Below are 25,199 nucleotides of genomic sequence, written 5' to 3'. Positions count from 1 at the left end.
CTCTGCTCTAAATCACTCAAACCTCCAGAGCTTCATTCTGTCCAGATGACAAGACTGGGAGGCAATTTGTTAATACAGGGGTCCCACGGGTGTCTCTTGGGCGTTTGGGACCAGAGGTTCTCACTTGAACAGCACACTAGAATTCTGGGGGGACCCCTGAAAACTTTCGATGCCTGGGCCCCACCTCAAACCTGTTGGATCAGGGTCTCTGGGATGAGGCCTGGGCACTCCCAGTTTTATAGCCCTTCCCCCAGTGACCCTCACCATGTTGCAGCCAGAGCCAAGCGCCCCTGGGATTAGCCATCGATCACACTTAAACATCGTCAACACCTCAGATAGAACTGCACAGGAGAGGCAGCGCGAGGGCCGGGAGGGGGCCTGGGGGAGAAGGGGAAGGAGCAGGAGAGCCTCCAGGACAAATCCCTGTTTCCTCCCACGAGGACTAGTGACGGAAGGCCCACAGGACGCTTTGGTGGAGGAGAATCGCGTGTGTTCCTGGCTTGGAAAAGGCACTCCCCTCTTGTGTGCCAGGGGTGTGGCTGGATGGGGTGTGGGACTAGGGGTGGAGCAGAGGATGGGGGTGGCTGTGAGGTGGTGGGGTGGCTGTGAGGTGGTGGGCTGGCTGCTCGGGCTTTCTAGCTGATGTTTGCAGGGCCGCCTCCACAGGTTGTGGGTGTGGCAGGTGGGATGGGGAGGTGGTCAAGGAAGTTGAGGGGGGTCTCCAGTTAGCCTTGAGATGGCAGGTAGCCCTCCTTGTTTCCTGCTAATCATCCTGACAACCTGTGTTCTTGAGTTTCGCAGGAAACGACTGTGGAAAATGAGACCACAGTCGAATGTGTAAAATTAGAGACCCGGTGGCGATCCTGCCTGGAACGCGATTTGTCACCCTCTGTCGAACTGAGACACTGAAAGGCTCTCGGGGTCCCGAGGAGGCTTTAGGGCTTGCAGTTCCCCGCCCAGCTCTCTAGGAGAAAGCCTGCTCAGAGCCTGGCTGGCATCCCAGCGCTGGACTCCGGCTCCCGGGGAGGACGTTCTCGGTCAGGACTCCGGGCACCTCCTCCGTGTCTGCACACTTCTGACTGGGAGCCGCCGCCCTCCCACGCTGCCTCTGGCTTCCTGGCCTGGCTCCTCTCCCCGCTGGCACGGCGGGCGGCCTTTCCGGACAGGCACTTCCTAAACGCTGCTCCAGCTTCTGATGGGGGTCTGCGCTTGGAGGCTCAATGAAAAGAACCAGGACAGAATGGTGAGTTTCTCACCAGGCTGGGCGTGGTCCTTTCAAGGGCAGCTCCGTCTCCTGAGAATGCGTCCCTTCCACCTTTTGGTGTTAGAAAGTGCTTTGTTTTGTAAAATAATAGTGATTTTGACTGGCCAATGCTTTGAAAATACCTACTCAGAAGACAAGTGGGCTGTTCGTGCGGGTTCCCTACGTTTCTGTTTTGAAATTTATCGCCTGGAGGAAGCCAGCTGATGTCTGAGTTGGGTGTTTCATCTTGGGGTGAGGTGTGGGGAGGGCAGGGCTTCCAGGCAAGTGCGACAGTGTTGACGTGGGGGGGCGGTGCTGTGGGGACCCCAAGTCACCCTTTTCACACCTTGATTTCTACCAACCTATGCCTTGGGGCGATTGCATCGTGCTCCATGGGTACCTACCATGTGAAAGATACCTGGCTAGGTCCTAGGGACAGACACCAAGATACAGGAGACATGGTCCCTGCTCTCAGGTCAGCAAGCCAGGACAAAAGGCAGGCCCAAAGTGTCACTTGTCAGGAAACAAAGCTCCGGGAGATGTCAGATTTTGGGACCACTGTCAGCATCACCTGGCCCTCCAGCTCAGTCACCTTGTTCCCTGGAGTAAGTGACCGGGGTTTGAATTCCTTTCTGTTAAATGGGACAAAAATCTGTACTTCAGTGGCATCACCTGGCTAATTTCATCGCCCGAGGCAGATACATGTATATGGGTGTGTGTGTGTGTGTGTGTGTGTGCGTGCATGTTTTACATGTAAAACCCACACTTCCCACATTTTACAACTGTTTTATCGGGCTTGTGTGTTAGCTTGTTTTTTTTAAAAATCACTCTTTGGCGGTGAAGACTGTGGTAGGTTAATGTTGCACAGGTGTGGAAATAGTTGTGTTATTGTGAATCTTTTTTTTTTTTTCTGAGATGGAGTCTCGCTCTTGTTGCCCAGGCTGCAGTGCAGTGTTTTGGTCTTGGCTCACTGCAACCTCCACCTCCCGGGTTCAAGTGATTCTCCTGCCTCAGCCTCCCAAGTAGCTGGGATTACAGGCGCCCACCAACACACCCAGCTAAGTTTTGTGCTTTTAGTAGTGACAGGGTTTCATCACGTTGGCCAGGCTGGTCTCGAGCTCCTGCCTCAGGTGATCTGCCTGCCTTGGCCTCCCAAAGGGACCACAGGTGTGAGCCACTGTGCCTGGCCGTTATTGTGAATCTTTAGGGCTTACTGTAGCCCTTGGCTAGCCCTTATAGCTAGCCGGTGTGTGTGTGTGTGTGTGTGTGTGTGTGTGTGTGTGTGTAAGAGGAGAGAGAAAGAGAGAGAATGTGAATGGTCTGGAATAGAAAATGGTTCTTAGCTGTCTTGTATGATGTGTATTCTCTTGTCCTGAGTTTCTAGTGAGATCAGTCCAAAGAGAAATCAGAATGAAACAGGATTCCCTGGCAGAAGAGAAAACAGCGTTCAGGGCACGTCACGTTGTTTAAGCTCTAGAGCCCGGATACTAGGATGGGATGTGGGCACGTTTGGGGTTTCTCTGTGAGCAGCCATTCCTGGGATCTGTATATAGATTTGTCAGTGGAAAGCCTCCTTGGGGAGGGAGAGGAAGCTCTCCAGGGAAGCCCTCCCAGTGGGAAAAGGCTTGGTCATGGCCAGGCACCCTTGCTTTGAGGCCTGCTACCTCACAATGATGGAGCATGAGCCCTGGGCCTGCATGGCTCACCCTGCTCACCACTGACCACTACCACTTTCAGTTCTTCCAATACACCAAGCCTCTCCCCACTCAGGGCTGGCATACTCCCTTCTGCTGGGGTCTCCCACCCTCACCTGTCTGGCTCCTCTCATTCCTTAGCTCTTGGCCCAAGCACCAGGCCTGCACTGACCCCTGGCCGGTCCCTGCTGCTCTCATGACACCTCCTCCTCCTCCACAGTGCTCACTGCAGTCAGTCCTGTTGTCCTTGCTGGCTTCCTTGTGTATTATCTGTCTCCCCAGCAGCTCATGTGCCCTAGGGGGCCAGGGACCTGTGTTCCCAGGGTAGCTGCTCAAGAAATACTTTTGGAATGACTGGTCCTATTTGACCTTTATTTAATTTTCATTGAATCTCATTTAATCCTCTAGCAATCTGAGAAGTAGAGACCATCTTAGCTGCATTTTACAAGGGAGGAAACAGTTTTCTGGAGGGTGTGTCACTTGCTCAAGACCACCCATGTAGGGTGTGGCAGAGCCAACACCTGGACCCATGTCTGCCTGACTGCAAAACCCAAGCTGGAAACGATACACCTCTCCATCTGTAGGTTCCTGTGCAAGCAACTTCCCAAGCCTGTTTGCTGCCATCCTCCCCGAGTAAGACATGGGGGCACAGATAGGTCCTACACAACAAACTGGAAGCCCCTCTGCGTATCTCCCAATCCTGCCAAGGAAGCAGAGAAGCCAGAGATTTCCAGGCATCAGACCCACTGTAGCCAACACCCCCCCAGGTGGGTCCCCCCAACTGGTGGAAGGGCAGCAGCCAACTTGTTGGGCAAGGCACACACATTCTGGGCTTCCTGGTGAGCAGGCCACAGGCAGGAGGGAACCAGCTGGGTCTTGCCCTGGAAACTCTTGTGGCCACCTGCTGTCCCCTTCCTCGTTGGGCAGACCAGGTGGCCCTAGCCTGGCAGCCTGGGGAAAGGAGTCTCCTTATTTTGTGATTAACAAAGACTCAGATGGCCCTTGAGCAGTGCTGGCCCAGAGGCCCTGTATTCCCAGCTCTGAGAGGACTTCCCATTTCCGGAGGCTGTCATTGTGTCAACACAGAGCCTCTTTGCCCAGTCGGTGGCTAAAACCCTCCCCAGTAGCTGCCGGCATGCCCCAGGTGGCAATCTCAGGGACCCGAGGCCACAGCTGGAGGGGTCTCTCAGTCTTCTCTTTCTGCTGCCCCTAAGCCCAGCTCCATCATGGCTGTGCTTGCCTGGAGCCCCAGGGTTGGGGAGTGGAGCAGGAGGGGAGGAGGTAGGAGGGAAGGCATGTGGAGGAGCTCTTCTTGAAAAGTGGTCACTGGGTCTCAGGCACTCCTGTTAGAAGAGAAAAGACTCTAGAGACCAGAAGTGGAGCAGGAGGGGAGGAGGTAGGAGGGAAGGCATGTGGAGGAGCTCTCCTTGAAAAGTGGTCACTGGGTCTCAGGCACTCCTGTTAGAAGAGAAAAGACTTTAGAGACCAGAAGTGGAGCAGGAGGGGCAAAAGTGTCACTGCCTGGATGGGGACCCGACTTAATACAGTGTTTATTTAGACTCTAGGGGTGAGGTTCAGAAGAGGGGAAGCGGGTAGGTCTTTTCAAGCCAGAAGATGGGACTGTCCCCATCCCATCTCTGAGTTGTGCCAGCTGGCAGGACCCAGATTTGTGTGTTGGCTGGGGTCTGCTGAGGATGTGGGGTGCCTGCCCTGGTTTTATGGGGTTCAGCTGTCTTGAGATGCCCCCAGTCAGGGCTGCCACGGTGCCAGCAGCTGGTGGACATGCCAGGGTTTACTGCTTTACATGTTTTATCTTATTTCATCTTCTTATCTCCACAGGATGGACAGCATCACTCCATCGGCAGGAATCAGTGCTCACAGGGGTAAAGATGCTTGTATGGAAGCATGGAGCCGGCGAGGACCCAGGCCATCACCTCCCAGACTCCTGACTCCCAGGCAGAATATTACCGACTAAGCCTGGATGCTGGCGACTCCCCAGGCCTTGCTTCAAGTTTTGACTCCACTGCTTGTGAGTTCTGTGACTTATGAACTCTAAGAATCCATTTCCCTCTTTGCAAAATGACAGAAATCGTAGTTATCTCTTCACAAGGTTGTAAAGAGGATTAAACGAGATAATGTCTGTGAAGCTCCTGGCAGGGTGTTCAGCTGCCTAGGTTTGGAAATTAGTTTTCCATTGAAATTTTCTTAAAGAGGGGAGAATCCAGATAAAATATAAGCATCATCATTTAGTACACACGTGAGACACATATGTAGTCATTATCTATATATACACCTCTGTACATATATTCAGATATACACACACATCATCTATACACATACACGCATCTACTCATATCTATTTATATATACACATAATTATATATTCATACTTGCATATTCATATTCATCTCATATACACATATATATGTAATATATACATATATTCATATCTATCTACACATAAATACATATACTAATATATACATGTATTCATGTCTACACACATATACATATATTTATATCTGTCTACACATATATATACATATATTCATATCTACGTACACACATCCAGCTATTCCTATCTATGCATATAGATTACATTTCTATTTCTCTAAACACACATTTGTGCATCTATATTCATGTCTGTCTATCTATACACAAACACGCACATGCACACACACAGCCCTTTTATTTTTCTTTTCTTGGCTGGAAAGGTGGAGGTTTTTTTTTTCTCCCTAGGAGTGGTGATGTCACACTGACTTTTAAAGCTAAATTTTCCTTGAGAAGAGAAAGCAACATGGTCCCTGCTGGCATAAGCAGTGGCCTCTCCCCTCAATGGGTGGATCTCCAACATGTCAAACCCGAAGATTAGTGGGAGGATTGGGAGAACCACGAATCTGACCAGAACCCAAGAGGCTTAAAAATATGGTAATGCAATTAGCAGCTTTCGGCAGCCTAATGAAGCTTCTCTAAAATGCTGATAAAATACCCCTAACGGAAAATGCTGAAGAGCCTCTTCAAACTTCCCAAAATGTGAAGTGCGTCCTTATGGAGAAAATGGCAATCTAGTCGCCTTTCTCTGAGGTTCAAGATTAATTAGGGGCTTATTTAGTGCATGAATGAGGAAACAAATGAACTCTCGGATAGCAAAGCATTGAAACCAATTTTTAATCTTTTTTTTTTTACACTTACATCCCTGCCATAAAAGTCTTCATTAGACGTCGTCACCAGCATGCATTGTGTTAGGGAAGTATTGCCACTGGGCTTTTGACGAGACTGCTTTTCCTTTCTTTGAACAAGGACTCTCATCACACGATAAGCCTTTTCTTTCTTCCTAAAGGTGAAGGGCTGTGGCTTGGCAGGGGAGTCCAGGCTCCAGGCAGAAAATCATCTCCCTACTTGCCCTATGCAACCCGAGTTTACCTGTGTTTCCTGTGGCTATATTATCCCCTTTGAAACTAGCACAGGCCAACGAGGTGGTTGGAGGATTTCTCTGGCTCCTTGGATAGTTCATTTCTTAATTCACCATTTTTCTGGTTGGTTTGTTTTGAGACGGTGTCTTGTTCTGTTGCCCAGGCTGGAGTGTAGTGGCACGATCTCAGCTCACTGCAACCTCTGCCTCCTGGGTTTGAGTGATTCTTGTGCCTCAGCCTCCTAAGTAGCTGCCGTTACAGGTGCATGCCAGGACACCTGGCTAATTTTCATATTTTTAGCAGAGACAAGGTTTCACCATGTTGGCCAGGTTGATCTTGAATTCCTGACCTCAGGTGATCCTCCGACCTCGGCCTCCCAAAGTGCTGGGATTATAGGTGTGAGACACTGTGTTTACTCTCCATTTATGATGAGGAGACATATGGAAGAGGGGTAAGTGCGGCATACCACCTGTCCCATGCCTGGCTACCCACCCCACACCTCCTCTCTGGCCTTGTCCCCCTCCTCACAAATGATCCACTGTGGAAGCCAGTCTGGATTGCTGCCGTCAGTGGGTCCATTCATTTCACCCAGCAGATACTGGCTGGGCAGGAAGCAGTCCTGTGCACTGCTAGGTGCTGGGACGCAGCAGTGAGGAAAACGTGTATTCTCCTGGCTCATGGGGCTCACAATCTGGGGTTGATTGCCTTGATATTTGCAAATTGCCTTGATCATTTCTGGCCCTGGTCTGCCGGTGCCAGGACTCCATAGCAAGAGCATCTTTATCTACTGGATGTGTCTGCGTGGCTGGGCAACATCACAGGTGTTGGTGGGACTCAGAAATGTGAACACGGATGCTAAGCTGGCCTCGGTGAGTCCTTCTCTTGCTCTTGCCTCTCCTCCTGCATCTGTGGATCTGGGACATGATCATCTGCGACTGCCATATCACACTTAGACTGAGAGGCTCTTGGGTGTCCTGCCTCAAGTCCCACCTCCTGCCATTCATGCCCTTGTGCGGTTCCCTCCCTTTAAGTGCGGGTGGGGACCATGCAATTAGATTGTCATATAGGAATTCATCTAGCAAGGAAGATGGCATTCCTCTCTTCCTTGCTGGCTTTATGAAACAGGTGGCCACATTGTGAGTTGCCTATGGAAGGGGGCAGGTGTGAAGGAACTTTGAGTGGCCGGCCCCCAGCTGAGAGTCAGCAAGAAATTGAGGATCTCAGTTCAACAGCTTGCAAAAACACCAGAATGCCAGCTGGGCTTGGTGGCTGACACCTGTAATCCGAGCACTTTGGGAGGCCGAGATAGGTGGATCACTTGAGGTCAGGTGTTCAAGAACAGCCTGGCCAACAGGGTGAAACCCCATCTCTACTAAAAATACAAAAATTATCCAGGCATGGTGGCGGGCACCTGTAATCCAAGCTACTCAGGAGGCTGAGGCAGGAGAATCACTTAAACCCAGGAGGTGGAGGATTCAGTGAGCCAAGATTGCACCACTGCACTCCAGCCTGGGCAACAGAGCGAAACTGCATCTAAAAAAGAAAAAGAAAACATACACCAAAAAACAGAATTCTACCAACAACCGCATAAGTTTGGAAACAGATCCTTCCCCAGTTGGCGTCTTAAGCCACTATGTGTTGGCATAATTTGTTATGCAGTCCTAATAAGCGAATTAATAAGCCCATGCAGAGACCCTATGTGGGAGCTTAGGTTGGTTGACTTACACAAGAGGCCACGTACAATAGTGAGCATGGGGTGAGAGGGTAGCTGCCACTCACTGACAGCCTTCCATGTGCTGGCTGCTGTTCCAGGAGTGACAAGGAGGGCTCCAGCAGACAGTGATGAAGATGCAGGGTCTGGAGCCAGAACATCTGTGTGTGAATCCAGCTTGACTCTTCTTACTTGCGTTGTGCTAGATGTGTTATCTGCCCTCCATGAGCCTGGGTTTTCTCACATATAAAATGGAGGTAGAGAGAGTGTATTTGTTCTTTTTCACACTGCTATAAAGACACACCCTAGACTGGGTAATCTATAAAGGAAAGAGGTTTAATTGACTCACAGTTCCACCTGGGTTGGGACGCCTCGGGGAAATTTACTATCATGGCGGAAGGTGAAGGGGAAGCCAGGACCTTCATCACATGGCGGCAGGAGAGACAAGAACAAAGGGGGAACTTCCAAACACGTATCTAGCCATCAGATCTCGTGAGAACTCACTCGTTACTGTAAGAACAGCGGCAGGGAGGCGCGGAAACTGCCTCCATGATCCAATCACCTCCCTCCCTCCACACTCGGGATTACACGGCCCTCCCTGGACACATGGGGATTACGATTCGAGATCAGATTTGGGTGGGGACACTGAGCCAAACCATATCAGACAGCATCTCTCCTTTCCTCACAGAATAATTAAATGAAATATTTTATGTGAGTATTTAATGAAATACTTTTTCTGTAGAAAGTTCTCAATAAAGCACAGCATTAGTTACATAGCTAGGAGTGTAACTTCCCCACCACCAACAGATATGTGCCTGCAGCCCACTCCTGCACCCAGGCTGTTTATAATGGCAGCAATTGTGGTGTTCCCTTAACCAACATGCAGAGTCGGTGGAAATTCCAGGAGCTGCCCAGGTGGAGTGTGCACTTGGGATGTGGGGGAGTGTAGCTCAAACTTCCCGTTGGTTCTTCATCCCACTCATACAGCTCAGAGCTGAAAGCCCCGCATGGCAGACCAAGGACACACACCTGGGGTTGTGCACCCAGCGGGCTGGCTGGTAGCTGCTGGTCCAGGTAGATCACAGCAAAGCCGGCTGTGGACACACAGGACGGTGGCAGGGCAAGTGTGTAATCCAAACAGCATCCAGATGGCTCCCGTCCTGGCATCTGGGGCAGAGGAGACTCCTGTTTCCATGCTTTGTTTCTAGAGAGTTATTTGTGGCCTCTAAAGCAAACCTTCTTCCATGCCTGTTAATCAGCTCTAGAAAGCACATGTAGGAACACAATACCATAGACCTGGGGGCTTTGGCAACAGGATTGTATTTTCTTGCAGTTCTGGAGGCTGGAAATCCGAGGTCGGGGAGCAGCATGGTTGGCTTTGATGAGGCTCTCTTCCTGATTTGCAGATAGCCACCTTCTTGCTGTGGGCTCACATGGCAGAGAGGGAGTGATTCTTCTGGTATCTCTTCATTAAGACACTAATTCCATCAAGGGGTCCCACCCTCATGACGTCATCTAATGTTAATTACATCCCCAAAGCCCCATCTCCAAATACCACCACATTGTTAGGTTTGGGGGTTAGGGCTTCAACATATGAATTTGGAGGGGACACAATTCAGTCCACAGAACTCTGCTGCCACCAACATTACCCAGAGGGGCTGCCTAATGATCAGGGGAGATGCCAGCACTCTGTCCATATGGGGGAGTAGCTTCAGTGTCAGGATTTGGCTTTCCATTTAGTTTGGTGAATTATCCTATCCTTTCTCAGGGCTTTGTTTGTGCCCGGGGTCATGTTCACCATGGAGGAGTAATGGGAAGCCCCAATTTTGAAATTAATTGCAGAAGGCACAGAGCCAGCACGGGCATGGACGGGAAGGGAATGGGGGATGTGCCAGAGAAAATCCCCCCTGCTGGCTACCCCTGAACCCTGGGCCAGCGCAGAGCCTAGCTTGCAGCGGAAGCTCAGCGCGTGCTCACAGCCCGGAGAAGCACGTCGTGTTCTTGTATACAGCTTTTTGGGCATCAAGAGTATTCATATCCGCTGATCTGAGGGTGATTTCTGAAACAGCACACTCTTCCTCTGGAGAGTGGGGCAGATGACAGGACCAACAGGACCTTGTTTGGGCTGCATGAGGCAAGAAGGTGCCTACCTGGGCATCTCAGGGAAGGGGCTGCACCTTTGACGGCACCTCCTACCCCAGGCACTAGCCCAGTGCCATAGGGTTCAGAAAGCCATGCCCTGACAGAGATCTAAAGGGGGACACCACCGGGGCTTCCACCTTTTCAGCTCTACCCTGATTGTTCTTCTCATCTCAGACAAGGAGGTATTGCAGGGACAAAGGAGTGTAGAGAAAAGCCAGAGGCCTTGACCAGCTGTCTGGGGTTTCTGGGGGCTGCGGCTGTGCGGAGAAACCTTGGGTCCTCCTGAACTCCATGCTGAGCTCCAGGGCATGGCGGCTAGTCCTCAGATGGGGCTGGAGGGTAGGGGTGGGGGATGTTTGCCTTTGGCCCCCACCCTTACCCCTGTGACCCTTTTCGAAACTTTCTTGCACTGCCTGCTTTTCCTTTGCCTCCAGAGCCCCTTCCCTTCTCAGCTCTCCCCTTCCCAGTCCTGTAAGTGGCTGCTCCAGGGCTGGCCCCTCTGCTCCTGGCCTCTTTGTCACCATCGTTAGGAATTTTGGCTTCTTCTTTAGTTCAGAGCCTTGCAGCTCTTACACGCTCCAAGAAGTGCTTTCTAAGCAGGTTCTAGGTGCTCCCACCTGGGAACAGATGCCAGATGGGGGCTGAGAGGGAGCCCTGAGTTCTTGAACTTATGAGCTCACTGAAGGGTGGTTTCAGAGGCACAGTCCCGGCTGAGCAGGCAGGGCATGCTTCCCGCCACCCCCACTTGGCTTTCTTCTTTCATATGGGAAGCAGCTCAAGATGGCTCCAAACTTGAAAATCCTGGGGGAGAATTACACTCTCAGAGGTACCCAGACTCAACGACTACCTCTTGCAGCCAAACAGGTGAGGGGTGAGTGTGGCATTCGCATTCCTGGAGTCAGTGCGCATTCAGCCTGGAGGTGCCTTGGGCTGGGGCGTTCCCTTGGGGCTTTGAGGTCCATGACTTGGGGCACCTCTCTGGAACTGAGAAGAAAGTGGCAGCCACTGAGCTCCAGGAAACACAGCACTGGGTCCGGCATCCCGAGGGATTGTCAGGTCTGCAGGGGGGTCAGCAGCTATCCTGCCCCTGCCATCTACAAAGCCCTGTGCACCTGACCCTGTTGCTCCATCACCAGAGCTCCCCCTTGACATGCATGAGGCTGGAAGGAGACAGTGGCCTTCAGAGCACTGGGAGGGCTCAGCCACCAGATGACAACTTGAGATTCAGAAAGAGAAGCTTGGATTTGCATACCTCTTTGCATCTCATTTGCATGGACTCAGAACCTGGTAAAGCCTGCATCTCTTTCTAGCAACCCCTAGCCGCCTGGGGCCCTGGGTGGCCTTTTGGTTGCAGAAGCTTGGCTCTGCGTTGGGTGAGGAGGGAGACAGGACTCCTGCCCAGGACTGGGGTGGGATAGTGGCTTCTCTGGCAGCGTGGGATCTCCAGAGGTCCAACCTTCCCTGGAAAACCCATCACTAGGCAGGGGCAGTTTTCCTTGGGAGTTATTTTCTCTCTCATGCCAGGAGCTCACTGTGATTTCAAAGCATCTGTGTGGCTTCATTTGGGTCACTTGGTTTTCTGTGGCTGCCAGTAGCACAGAGGTCCCTGAGTGCAGTCCGGGAGCTCCCGAAAGGGGGAAAATGCATCATCTTGTGTTTGAATGAATCACAAAACTTCTTTCATCAAGCTCACTTTAAGTGACCAGAGGCTTGGCTGGCCCCTTCCTGTCCTGAGCTGGCCGGATTTGCAGACACCCCTTCCCTATGGCAGGCCAGGTTCCAGTGAGCCCCCCAAGGACCTAGCCTGGCCCTTCTGATGAAGGTAACTTATCTCTTTACCAAGGAGGGGGTGGGGAAGAACTGGGAGAGGATTTTGGGTGTGCAGGATTCAGGTTTGGCTTGACTGTGCCCCTCCTGGGGCTCTCCTTCTTCAGAAAGCAGAAAATGAGCGTGGAGGTAATAGCTACTTGGTTCCTCTCCTCTTTCCTCCTTTGAAAATGGGCAATAGTTGGCCAGGCTTACTGGCGTTTACATCCAGCACCCAGGAATCCAGACTTGGGAGCTTCTTAGAGGCAGCTGGTCCTATGTCAAGTGCCTGAGATCAAATTCCAGCTCTGACGCTTACATCTCTGTGACCCTGGGCAAGTTCTAAACCTCTCTGAGCCTTAGCTTCCTGCTGCCTCTTAATCACAATACTGTTTTGGGATTGGCGATCATTGGCAAATCTGAGGTGCAAGAGTCAGTAGCAGCTGTCCTTTGGGAAGAGTGTCCTTAGTGCGGACATCTCCCCACTCCCCTTCACTACCCTCTGCCCAGTTTGGCTGGCTTAGCTTTTAGGGCAAGAATCAAGCCTCACTCTGCAGGATCTAGCAGAGACAGGTCCTGGATCAGTCAGTAGCAGCGTCATTCTGCCCCTGCTCTGACAGAGGGAGGCCCGCCTGGGGCCTCAGAGGTGCCAGGCCTAGGATCCTCCCTTGGAAACGGCAGGAAGCTGTGTTTGCCACCGAGGTACTGAGGTACTGATGACACCCAGCCCCCCCTCCTCAGGCTCAGAAAAAGGGAAGGGGGATGCGGGGAGAGGGGAGTGAAGGCGAAAGAGAGACTGGGGTCTGAGGGCTGCTGAGCAATAAAAGACTTTAAAGTGGACTCACTTTAATGATACACTTCAGTAATTCGCTCTAGTTTCCCATCCCATTATTAAATTACAACAGTAACTCATGTCATGGATTTTGGCTGAGAAAACATTCATTTTATTTTATTGTGTTTTTGTGCTATAGTCTATAATGAAGGCAACCAAATCCCCCTCGTACCAGAATGGGCCAGGGTGTGGGGAGGGGTCCGAGGAGCAAGGTGGGAGTCAGAATGCTGCCTGCTAATTCCCCGGACCACCAAGGGCTGTCAGCCATGGGGGCCTGAAGGTGGAGGACCAGGGAGGGAGGAGCAAGAAGGAGAGGCCGAGGTAGGTTCTCAGGGGGTGAGAGGGATACAGACGGGTTCTGCTGGGGACAGAGAAGCCATCCTCTACCTGTAGACAAGACAGACAGATAAGGGCCATGACTTCCCTCTGGGTCGGAGCATGTCCTGGGAGCAGGGAGGAGCTGGAGCAATTCTCTTTAGCTTCTGTTTGGCTGCTCCTCAGAGGTGAGATGGGAAAAATTAGGGGTGAAGAGGCAGCAGGGGTGAAGAGTTTGCTGGGGCACGGTGGCTCATGGCTGTAATCCCAGCACTTTGGGAGGTGGAGGTGGGTGGATCACATGAGGTCAGGAGTTCGAGACCAGCCTGGTCAACATGTTGAAACCCTGTCTCTACTAAAAATACACAAAAATTAGCCAGGTGTGGTGGTGGGTGCTGGTAATCCCAGCTACTCAGGAGGCTGGGGCAGGAGAATTGCTTGAACCCTGGAGGTGGAGGCTGCAGTGAGTTGAGATTGCACACTACGCTCCAGCCTGGGCAACAAGAGAGAAACTCTATCTGGGGGGGGGGGGGGGGCGGGGAAGAGGCAGCAGGAGCATCAGAAGATAGCCCTGAACAATTTTCATTTTCTTTCTTTTGAGACCGGGTCTCACTCCATTGCCCAGGCTGGGGTGCAATGGCACAATCTTGGCCCACTGCACTCCACTTCTCAGGTTCAACTAATTCTTCTGCCTCAGTCTCCTGAGTAGCTGGGATCATGGACATATGCTACCATGCCCAGCTAATATTGGCCAGGCTGGCTTCAAACTCCTGACCTCAAGTGATCCGTCTGCCTTGGCCTCCCTAAGTGCTGGGATTACAGGTGTGAGCCACCACACCTGCCTAGTTTTCATTTTCTTTGGGATGGATGGAGAATCAGCAGAGAAGGTGAGTGCTACGAGTCTTGCTGCACCAACCCCACGTCTGGGCCCTGGCTGTGCTCTGGTGAGGATGAAGGGACTGAGGTTGGCACAGCGTCTCTCCCAGTGGAATGGCTGGGAGTGTGGAAGGTTCTGGGTTTTGTGGAATGATTCCTGTTGCTTCATCTCTTTTTTTTCACAGTTCTTTTAAGCTGGAGTCACCGGCCACCTCTGAACCTCCAAATGTCACTCTGCCAGAGGATCAGACAAATATATAGAGAAAAAGAACATGCTGGGGTTGTCCCCAGAGCCCTCTGTAGCAGAGACTCAAGTTGTCACCGGTAATAATAATAATACTTTTAAAAAGCCTGTTTTGAACATTTAGGATTTGCTAGGCCTTGTGCTAAGAGTCTTTTAAGTACATTGTTTAAAAAGGACTGGACATGGTGGTGGTGCATGCCTGTATTCCCAGCACTTTGGGAGGCTGAGGTAGGCGGATTACTTGAGGCCAGGAGTTCAAGACCAGCCTGGCCAACATGATGAAACCCCGTTTCTATTAAAAATACAAAAATTAGCTGGGTCTGGTGGCACACACCTATAATCCCAGATACTCAGGAGGTTGAGGCAGGAGGATTGCTTGAACCTGGGAGGCAGAGGTTGCAGTGGGTTGAGACAGTGACACTGCACTCCATCCTGGGTGACAGAGCGAGACTCCCATCTCAAAAAAAAAAAAAGTTATCACACCAAAGATCAAAACAATTGAACTCATCGACATAGAGTGTGAAATACAGTCAATAATAAGTTAATTGTACATTAAAATAAAGAGTGTCATTAGATTGTTTATCACTGAAAGGGTAAATGCTGGAGGGATGGATACCCTGCTCTCCATGGTGTGTTTATTTCACATTGCATGCCTGTATGAAACATCTCACGTACACTACAAATATATATATATACACACACACACCCCTACCATGTGCCAACAGGAATTTAAAAACTTTAAAGAGTACAAAAAATAAAATTATCACCTTAATCTTATGAGGTAGCTATTAATCATTGTTATTCATTATTTACATGCAAGGAAACGGAGGCTCAGGTTGGCTTCTAAGATGGATAGCTACTAAGTGCCTGATGGAGGTCTCAGACCCAGACAACATGACCTGAAGCTCATGTCAGCCCCCACGGGTTCTCTCTTTGTGTTTTTTGAGACAGGGTCTCACTCTGTCATCCAGGCTGGAGTGCAGTGGCATAATCACGGCTCACTGTAGCCTTGACCTCCAGGGCTCAAGTGATCCTGCCTCAGCACCCCCGGCCAACTTTCGTATTTTTAGTAGAGACAGACTTTTGCCATGTTGTCCAGGCTGGTCTCAAATTCCTGGGCTCAAGTGATCCTCCTGCCTCAGCCTCCCAAAGTGCTGGGATTATAGGTGTGAGCTACTACGCGCAGCCCTCATGGGTTCTCAGAGGTTAGTGGGCAGGTCAGCCTGGGCAGACCCCATTCCCAGAGTTTAGGAGGGCCAGGGCCAGGGCCAGGGATGGCTGGGAGGGGACCTTTATAAAGCATCTCAGATAAGAAGCTGTGCTGAGCTGCAGGCCTCCGAGACCTGAGCTGCGGCCAAGGTAGCTGAGCTCAGGCCACCTCTGAACCTCCAAATGTCACTCTGCCAGAGTGACAAATGTATATCAGACAAATATATACAGAAAAAGAAGGTACTGTGGTTGTCCCTAGAGGCTTGCGGAGGCCCCGTCCTGCTCTTCCTCCCTCCTGCTCCTGGGCCAGCCACAGTGCTGCTCCCTGGAGTGGAAGTCGCCTGGCTCCTGTTTTCCCTAATTGGCCTTCTGCTGGCCCTGCCTGGCCCTCAGTCCTCAGGGACGGAGCCTGGCCCAGCCCTGGGGCTGATGGGTGGGCTGGAAGTTCAGCGCCTGGCTGAGGCCCCTTTGCCAGGCCCTGCCTTGGTTCTGCTTGTTGCTTTGTTGTTTTTATCTGCCCACACCTGCAGCTCTCATGAGGGGCCTCTGGGTCCTGCTGTCCTCGTCCTGCCCTGCCCTGTGCTCCCTGGTGACCCCAGGCCCAGCCCTTGTGCCTTATCCCCAGGGACTCCTCACGCTGCTACCTGGCCTCACTCTCGGGATTCAAGGTGAGCAGCTTGCTACTTGAGGCCACCTATGGTAAGACCCCTTCAACACCCTCTGGCTCCAGGCTGTCCCTGGAAGTCTCACACCTGCCTTACCCCAGCGACAAGGGCAGCTGCGTGCTGGATACCCTAGCTCACTCTGCCCAGATCACCTCCTCCATCTCACCTGTGGTGCGGTCTCCACCTGGTCCTAGTTCAGGCTTCCTCCATCCCCCACTCTGAGGCTCCTCCTACTCCCAGCCTTTAACCCCCTGAGGTCTGACGAGGAGGAGGAGGAGAGAGGGGAAAATGCCTGCTCACCTCCACATTGTCACGGGAACAAACCATCCCACAGGGACCGGCACTTGTAAGCCATTGTTGTACGTGCTTGGCACATTAGAAATCCAGAGGGCAGAATGCCTCCCTCTCTCCACTACAAAGAAAGATAGTCAGACAGGTCAGAGCGAGTGAACAACACACCTCGGTGTCTTCTTTAACAAATCCCTGGCAACTAAGCTTCCTCACAACAAACAAATGGACAAGTGCCATTCAGCAGCCACTCCCGGCTGGTGTTAGGTCAGTGCCGGCCAGAGGCTCAGGTTTTTACGGAAAGCAGGTTGCAGTGGCTTGGGCTCGAGAGTGTAATTGATGGAAACACTCAAGCACCTGAAGGCCATTCATTTGCCTCCAACCTCGAGCCTCTTAGCCAGGGATACAGAGAGAGGAGGAGGTGAGCTCTGTCTGTTACCTCTTGATTTCCCCGTCTAAGAGCCGAGTTTTCTTCATCTGCTGCCTTGGGAACTCAGCTGGGCCCTTTTGCTGGAGCAGGACATGCACGGTGGGTAAGCAAGCCATCTGTGTGCCCCCTGTGGCTTCTGGCATCTCTAGTGTGAGGCAGGCGTGGCTCTGAGCTATTCTGAGCATCTGCGTCTGGGTGCCCTTACTCCATATCCTGGGACATCAGCTTTTGCATCTTCTGTGTCACTGCATTCTTTTACCCCGGGCAATCCCAGGTCTGACAGGACAGTGTTTCTTTCGGACACACCCTTTCTACCCTATGGTGGCATCCTGAGTGTGTGGTGTCCTGGTTGAGGGTTTGGGAACCTCCAGGATGTGGGAGACAGGCTCGAGTAGCTCCCTGGGAAGGCTTCGTCTCTGTGGTCCTCCATGGTGGGCATTCAGAGGTTGTGAAATGGGAATGAGTTTGGGTTTCCAGCTGATGGGGAGCTTTTATTTCTGATCTGGTTTACTGCCCATTGGTTTCTAAATTACAGCCTTGCCGTCACCCTCTGTGTGTTACAGGTTTGGTTTCCCGGGCAGCAGGCTGAGTCTGCAGGATGGTTATTCAAGAACAATGGAGGAGGAAGCTGGAGTGGCTGCGGGAGAGCCTGGCCAGGGAAGCCCTCAGAGCTGTCCTGAGTGGGCTGGGGCGGCCAGCCCTGGTTTCTCTCCAGCACAGACCTTTGGCTGTGGACCCTCAGAGGAGGGTGTCTCTGTGGGCAGGGCTCTTTGCAGCTGAGGTGTCCTGGAGCCAGCTGCCAGCAGCAGGTAACGTTGTCTACCGTCAGAGCTGGGGATCCACCATGTGGCCGTGTTGCTCGGGGCTGGCCTCACTGACCCTCCAGGGTGGACGGGATGTGAGCCTTGGCCTCCATGTCCTCACTTCCCAAGTCCTAGCCAGTACATTCAAGTTCCCTCCGTCTGCTCAGAGAACTCTTACTCATACCATAAGACCGAGGTCAAACATCACCTCTGCTGCGCTGCCCCTCTCTGACAGCCACGTCTCCAGCTCCGGAGCTCCATTCCCCCGCAGGGCTCCACAGCGCCTCCTTCCTACCTATCCTGGAATTTACATCCTTCCTATGGAAACAATGTCTTGCCAAGTCCACTCCCCGCCTTGCACTCACCAGGAGTCCCCTGGGATCAGACACTGTCTTTTCTTTCTCCTTTCATCCTTGGTCCCCAGTGCCAAGCCTGGAACGTGGAGGCGGCTGCTGACTTTGCTGAATGAATGTAGGAGGAAGGCAAAGGGAAGGTAGGGGACCCTCCTCCAGCCAAGCCGACCCCCAGATGTCAGGCCCCAGGCAGAGCCCCTGCCCCCGGCCTAGGACCCTCACTGCTTCTGGCTCCTGTGGGCAAGAAGGGCCCCATCCTCAGGGGCCACAGTGGCAGAGGCTCCTGGGGAAGCTATGACAGACAGGTGCAGCCACTCCTACTAACATCTCTCCTCCACCCTCATCCTCCTTGGGAGACTTCCTCTGAATTCTTAGTGGCCAGAGCTCTGTCAGCTTAGCAGTGGAGCGAGGGTTACCTGGAGTCCTTCCTTCTTGTTTTAAACTCCCTCCTTCTCCATGACCAGGAGGGTCTGAGAGTGGAGGAGGGAAGGGACTCACCCTCGGGTTGAGGACATTGAGCTCTCCCTCCCTGGGGCTGCCACCGGGCCCTTTAAAGGTTAAGTGTGTTTATGCGGCATCTTCAGGAGGTTGCTGGGTCTGACAAAACGGAGGGAAGAGTGATTAATGGCTGGTGTCCTTGTTGCTGTCCCCACAGGAAGGGAGGCTCCGTCAGCTGCCCAGGAGCTGCTCTGGTGGCTCCCAGCAGGCTTCGGGGCAAGCACTCCTGGACCGAGAGGAGGCTGTGATCCTGCAGTGGGGCCTGGAGAGAGGCTGGGGAGCTGCTGTCTTGGGAAAACCTGAGTTCGCTCCACGCCAGAGCGGATCCCTGTGGGATTGCAGGCAGAAGGGAACAGAAGTCTGTGGCCCACGGAGGCTGACTTGTAGGACTTCATGACCTTTACATCATGCCCTCTAATACAGTCCGATGTGTCTTAGTAGAACAATTATGGTTTAGGTTGTGCAGCAATCAAATCGTTTAACTTAACACCTGCCAGGCGCAGTGGCTCACGTTCTAAACTCCCAGCACTTTGGGAGGCCAGGGCACGAGGATAATTTGAGCCCAGGAGTTGGAGACCAGCCTGGGCAACATAAGGATACCCCATCTCTATAAAACATTTAAAAGCTAATGGAGTGTGGTTGTACTCAAAACTCAGGAGGCTGAGTGGGAGGATCGCTTGAGCCCAGTGCATCATGCACTGCAGCCCAGGTGGCAGAGAGAGCCCTTGTCTCAGAGCAACAATGACAACAGCAACAACATCTAATCCTCCCGTCCCAATGTACTTCTTAAGTAAAGTGATTACTCCAGCAGGATGTGCTGATTAGGGAGCTCCTCACCCGCAGCTCCCGAGGGCCCCAGTTGGAGAAACCTGGACTTCAAGGCACCCCTGGGAGGTGGCAGGGGAGCAGGTGGGGATGGGGAGCTGGGGGGAGCCTGCATAGCCTCAGGTTTCTTCCACTGCCCCAAGGCCTGTGCCTCGTTGGAGGTGTGCTGGGTTTGCCTCTTGAAGCCAGGGCTCCATTTTGCAGTGTGGTATCAGGCACAGCCTGGGTGCTGAGTGAGCTTTTTGAGCAAATGATAAAAGCTTGAATGGTGACTCTCAGGGGAGAGTTCAGGGGAGGCCAGGTGTCGGGGGAATGACCAGACCCTTGCCCAGGAGGGAGTAGTCTCAAGCAGAGAATGGATGGGAGGGTGGGGAGTGTGCAGCCCCCAAGGCCTGGCACTCCAGCCAGCCTTGGGCCTCTGTTGAGCCATCTGGGGTCTTTGATACAAGCATTCCTGCAAGAGCACCTTGCATGCCCCATCTTCCTATCAGGACAGGCAGGAATCGAGTAGGTGAGTGGGCTGACCCTTCTGGACCCCTGTTTTTCTTTTCTTTTCTTCCTTCCTATTATTATTATTATTATTTTTTGAGATGGAGTCTCACTCTGTTGGCCAGGCTGGAGTGCAATGGCGCTATCTCCACTCACTGCAACCCCCGCCTCCTGGGTTCTAGCCATTCTCCTGCCTCAGACTCCCAAGTAGCTGGGATTACAGGCACGTGCCACCACACCTGGCTAATTTTTTTGTATTTTTAGTAGAGATGGGGTTTCACCATGTTGGCCAGAATGGTCTCAAACTCCTGACCTCATCATCTACCCACCTGGGCCTCCCAAAGTGCTGGGATGACAGCTGTGATTCACTGCGCCTGGCCTGCCTTTTCTTTTCTTTTCTCTTCTCTCCCTCTTTCTTTCCTTCCTCGCTCTTTTTGGGAGACAGGGTCTTGTGCTGTTACCTGGGTTGTAGTGCAATAGTGTAGTCTCGGCTCACTACAACCTCCACTTCCCAGGTTCAAATGATTCTCCTGCCTCCCAGGTAACTGGAATTACAGGTGCCTGCCACCATACCTGGCTAATTTTTTGTATTTTTTTGTAGAGATGGGGTGTCACTATGTTGGCCAAGCTGGTCTCCAACTCCTGACCTCGTGATCAGCCCACCTGGGCCTCCCAAAGGGCTGGGATTACAGGCATGAGCCACTGTGCCTGGCCTCTTTCTCTTTCCTTCTTCCCTTCCCTCCTTTTTCTTCCTCTTCCTCTTTCTCTCTCTCTCTTTCTTTTTCTCTTTCTCTCCTTCCTTCCTTCCTTCCTTCCTTCCTTCCTTCCTTCCTTCCTTCCTTCCTTCCTTCCTTCCTTCCTTCCTCCCTCCCTCCCTCCCTTTCTTTTCTTTCTTCTCAGAGTCTTGCTCTTTTGCCCAGGCTGGAGTGCAGTGGCGTGATCTCGGCTCACTGCAACCTCTGCCCCTCGAGTTCAAGTGATTCTCCTGCCTCAGCCTCCCGAGTAGCTGGGATTCCAGGCGCGTGGCACCACACTCAACTTTTTTTAATTTTTTTTATTTTTAGTAGAGTTGGGGTTTCACCATGATGTTGACCAGAATGGTCTCAAATTCCTGACCTCAGGTGATCCTCCTGCCTCAGCCTTCCAAAGTGTTGGGATTATAGGCGTGAGCCGTCGTGCCTGGCCTTGACCCCTGTTTTCTGATCACCCTCATTGGGAGGAAAACTCCTCGCCTAAGAGACAACAGAGGAGAAAGTGCTTGGAAAATAAAAGCAATATTCACCACAAAAGATTTTTAACATGTAAGTGCTGCATGACTGCATTGTCAAACATTAATAACTCAGCTATTTTCAGATTCCCAATCATGATCAATGCCCCTGGGACTATGAAAACGCCATCACAAGTGTTTACATTATTCTCCTGGGTGAGCGGAGCTTTGGAAAGGAAAAGAAGGAAACTGTAAACTGACAAACTTCTGAAAACACTTGGGACTCGCAGGGCTTTTCTTCAGCAGAACCGTGGCTGAGTGACACTTGGCAGGCGCGGAGCATTTCAGGCGTTTCCTTGTCTGACGCTCACAGCAGCCCCCAGGTAGGCAGACACGGTGTATTTACGCCTTTGAATTGAGTCCCTTCCAGGGATCGGGAGTGAGGGAGGGTGTGAGTGTGTGCGGGTGCACACCTGTGCACAGGGGAGGCGGGACCTTTGGATTCCGATGCCAGTTACACGGACATCCTTACACCCTCGGATATAACGCCTCCGAGCCTGAGGTGCTCACAATATCCCCATTTTTCTCTATCCTGATGGCTTCTGAGATGCCAGGCCAGCCTCCCTTCCTCACCGCTCATTTTCTGAGGAGGGGCAGCTCAGGTGGTTGTTGGAGCAGAACACACTGCTTCGATCCCTCTGTGGGGCACGCCTTGTGGCACAGGGGTCCCTACGCCCTGCACGCCATCCCCTCTGTGAGGATGAGCTGCCCTCATGGCCACTGCGTGGTGGTCGCTGCCGAGGGATGCGGCATCACAGCACTTGGTCGCTTCATCCATACCCGCTTCGTGCCTACAGCACGCTTGAAACAGTTTCCCATCACAGCCTCTCTCCCCCGGGGATGCATTCTTTCTTATTGTTTCCGTTTTCTAGTTTGTGGCAGATTGGATTCTTGTTTCCAATTCTTCCCTCTCTCCCTGCTGTAGAATTTCACATTTGCCTCTATCGCCAGGTGCTTTGCAGGGTGTCCCCGCCCTCCCCCACCAAGAGTGGGTGCAGAATTTTTCCCTGCTCTGTCAATGCTGGGTGTGGCCACGTGCCCTGAAATGATGCCCGGAGCCCAACCTCTGCTGACCTGTCCCCACAAATAAAAATGCCTTTTCTTTTTTTGAGACAGAGTCTACCACTGTTGCCCAGGCTGCAGTGCAGTGGTGCAATGTCTGCTCACTGAAACCTCCGCCTCCTGGGTTCAAGCGATTCCCTGCCTTAGCCTCCTGAGTAGTTGGGATTACAGATGCCCACTACCACTTATTTTTAGTAGAGAAGAGGTTTCACCATGTTGGCCAGGATGGTCTCGAACTCCTGACCTCATGATTTGCCTGCCTCAGCCTCCCAAATGGCTGAAATTACAGGTGTGAGCCACTGCGCCTGACCAAAACAAATGTTGATCTTTGTTGCTGTAGGTCATTGAGATTTCTGAGGAAATCTCATTAGTCACATTATTGTAGTGACCAGTTCCCAAGTCATTCATTCACTCAGCAAACACCATGTGGCATGTGGCTGCCTTGGGTTAGAAAAGCTGCTGGGAGCAGGACATAGTCCCTGGCCTCAGGGGTCTTACAATATAATAGCACTGTGGCTGTCAGGCTGTGAGGAGACAAGACGCCAGTCCCCTGTCCCACAGGGGTCTTCAGAGTTTGGGGTGGAGAGGGTGGAAACCGGAGCCCCAGCAGGCGGGGTGCCAGGCAGGGTGGTCCACCTCTCACCCAGAACAACATGCCTCCTTTTTCATCTGTGTCATACTTCGGGGTCTTGAGTAAGGTGCTATTTCTCAAAAGCATCCTACTGCCAAAATAGTTTGCAAAGCTTTGTGGGAGGAAGCTGCAGGTCACGGGTGGGGGTGGGGAACTGAGGTCACACAGACTCAATAAGGAAGGCTGGGGACTCCTGCCCCCAAACCTCAGGCTTGACCCACTGGGGTCCATGGGGAGCAGCAGTGTCTTTTCCCTCTTTATTATTTTTCCAAATACCAGCCCAGGGAGACATGTGAGGACCCATCTAGCTCCATGGAATTCCTCTTCACATCCCTGTGGGAACACAGGCCGGAAGCAGGGGCTGGCTCAGGGTTCCATGGTGGCACCCGACTGCCCCGAGGGAATGACAGTAAAACTTCCAAGACAGTCCGCTTTTTAGGAGTTATAAGCAAACAGCAAAAACACAGCCTGTCGGTCGTGCCGAATGCTGTTTTCTCATCCAAAAACATGGGATGAAAATGCGAAGCTCTGTACAGAGTGACTGAGTCATACTCATTGTTCTCCAGTAAACATCTTGAGTTGTGTTTCACTGAGACTTACGGGTAAGTCTCAGTGGCCCATGCCTCAGTGTCCAGCTCTGTGAAATGACAGAATCAGACACGGCAAAGGTAGACAGCCCCACTCACTCCAGAGTTAAGTGAAGCCCTTGAAGGAAATGCACCAGGTTTTCTAGGAGTTTCTGACATTACTTGTTTTTATTATCCTTACCAAAACTTTATGTTCAGCCACTTGTTTTTCCTCTATCTTTTCTGGAACGCTTCTCTTTAGTGTGTTTCATGAGTGGAGCACACAAAAGTCTCTTTGACCTTCTCTCTCTCTCTCTCTCTCTGTAAGGCTCTTCTTGGTATTATTGAATTTTATTCACAGCAAGACCCATCTGAGGCAATCCTGGTGCAATCTTCCTCACTTTGTCCCTCTCTTCCTTCCTTCCTTTCTCTTTCTCTCTCTTTCTTTCTTTCTCTTTTTTCCTTCTCTCTTTCTTCCTTTCTCTCTCTACTCCTTCCTCCCTTTCTCTTTTTCTTTCTTTCCCTCTCTCTCCCCCTCCCTCTCCTCTTTCTTTCTTCTTTCTTTCCTCTCTCTCTCTCTCTCTCTCTCTCTCTCTCTCGTTCATTTCTTTTTGACACAGAGTCTCCCTCTGTCACCCAGGCTGGAGTGCAGGGCCATCATCTTGGCTCACTGCAACCTCTGCCTCCCAGGTGCAAGCGATTCTCCCGCGTCAGCCTCCTGAGTAACTGGGATCACAGGCCCACACCTGGCTAATTTTTTGCCTTTTTAGTAGAGATGGGGTTTCACCATGTTGGCCAAGATGGTCTCGATCTCCTGACCTCAAGTGATCCATCTACCTTGGCCTCCCAAAGTGCTGGGATTACAAGTGTGAGCCACCGCATCTGGTCTTTATTTATGTATTTAAAGTGACAGGACAAAATTGTATTTGCATGTACAGCATGATGTTTTGAGGAAAATACACCTTGTGGGATGACTGGCTCTAGCTAACTGCCACATGCTTTGCCTCATATATGTACCATTGTTGTCAAGTGAGAACACTTAACATCCACTCTTAGCATTGTTTTGAGAATACAATATATTACTGTTATCATGGTCACTGCGTGGTCCAATGCCTCCCCTTGTCTTGATTGCCCAGGCAGTGATGTGAATGGAACCATCTGGAGTCTTTTTTGATACCTAGTGAGTGCTTGGGCAGTCCCAGGCTGAGGGTGGGGAGGAGGGAAGGGGTTGTGAGGGGCAGGGCCTCCTGCCTAGGGTTGAGGCATATATTCTCAACTTTCAGAGTGTGCAGAGTTCTAGGGAGGGTGCCTGAGGAGCAGGGCTGGGAGTGCTCCTCCTTCTCCACCTTCCCCCAACTTGCTCTCTGACATGTGGAAGCTGTCAGAGAACTGGGCCCTGGCATCTGGTGGCTCTATGATTCTGGCTCCCAGGGCCTCCCCATATTCTCACCCTGGCTGGGGAGTGGGGAGGAAGAAGAGGGAGAGTTTGATAAGATAGGGTGTCTGTGGCCCTTTATACCAAGAATGATTCATGCATTCCTTCCTTTCCTCTCTTCCTTCTAGCCCCCCACCCACCCACCCATCCACTAATCTATCCATCCAGTCATACACCCACTCACCCATCCATCCATCCACCCGCCCACCCATCCATCCAATTATTCATCCATCCATCCATCCACACACCCACCCATCCACTCATCTATCCATCCAGTCATACACCCACTCACCCATCCATCCACCCACCCGCCCACCCATTCACCTATCCATCCAATTATTCATCCATTCATCTGCCCACCCACCCACCCACTCATCTATCCATCTAGTTATACACCCACTC

The 25,199-nt window shown here is 51.9% G+C and overlaps 2 long non-coding RNA genes across 2 annotated transcripts; both read left to right on the top strand.

Annotated features, from left to right (window-relative positions):
* Positions 1-1,069: 1,069 nt before the first annotated feature.
* On the top strand, positions 1,070-14,356 carry LOC108592006 (uncharacterized). Its single transcript, XR_001911986.4, has 3 exons — positions 1,070-1,243; positions 4,777-4,966; positions 14,218-14,356. It is a non-coding gene; the product is annotated as an uncharacterized LOC108592006 (long non-coding RNA).
* A 1,547-nt stretch (positions 14,357-15,903) lies between these two features.
* Positions 15,904-20,208, top strand: LOC103793401 (uncharacterized). Its single transcript, XR_013536414.1, has 4 exons — positions 15,904-16,153; positions 17,432-17,677; positions 18,096-18,164; positions 18,680-20,208. It is a non-coding gene; the product is annotated as an uncharacterized LOC103793401 (long non-coding RNA).
* Positions 20,209-25,199: the final 4,991 nt, after the last annotated feature.

This window comes from Callithrix jacchus, chromosome 5, assembly GCF_049354715.1.
Source record: "Callithrix jacchus isolate 240 chromosome 5, calJac240_pri, whole genome shotgun sequence".
Classification (NCBI taxonomy): Eukaryota; Metazoa; Chordata; class Mammalia; order Primates; family Cebidae; genus Callithrix; species Callithrix jacchus.
This window is presented reverse-complemented; position numbering and strand designations above follow the sequence as displayed.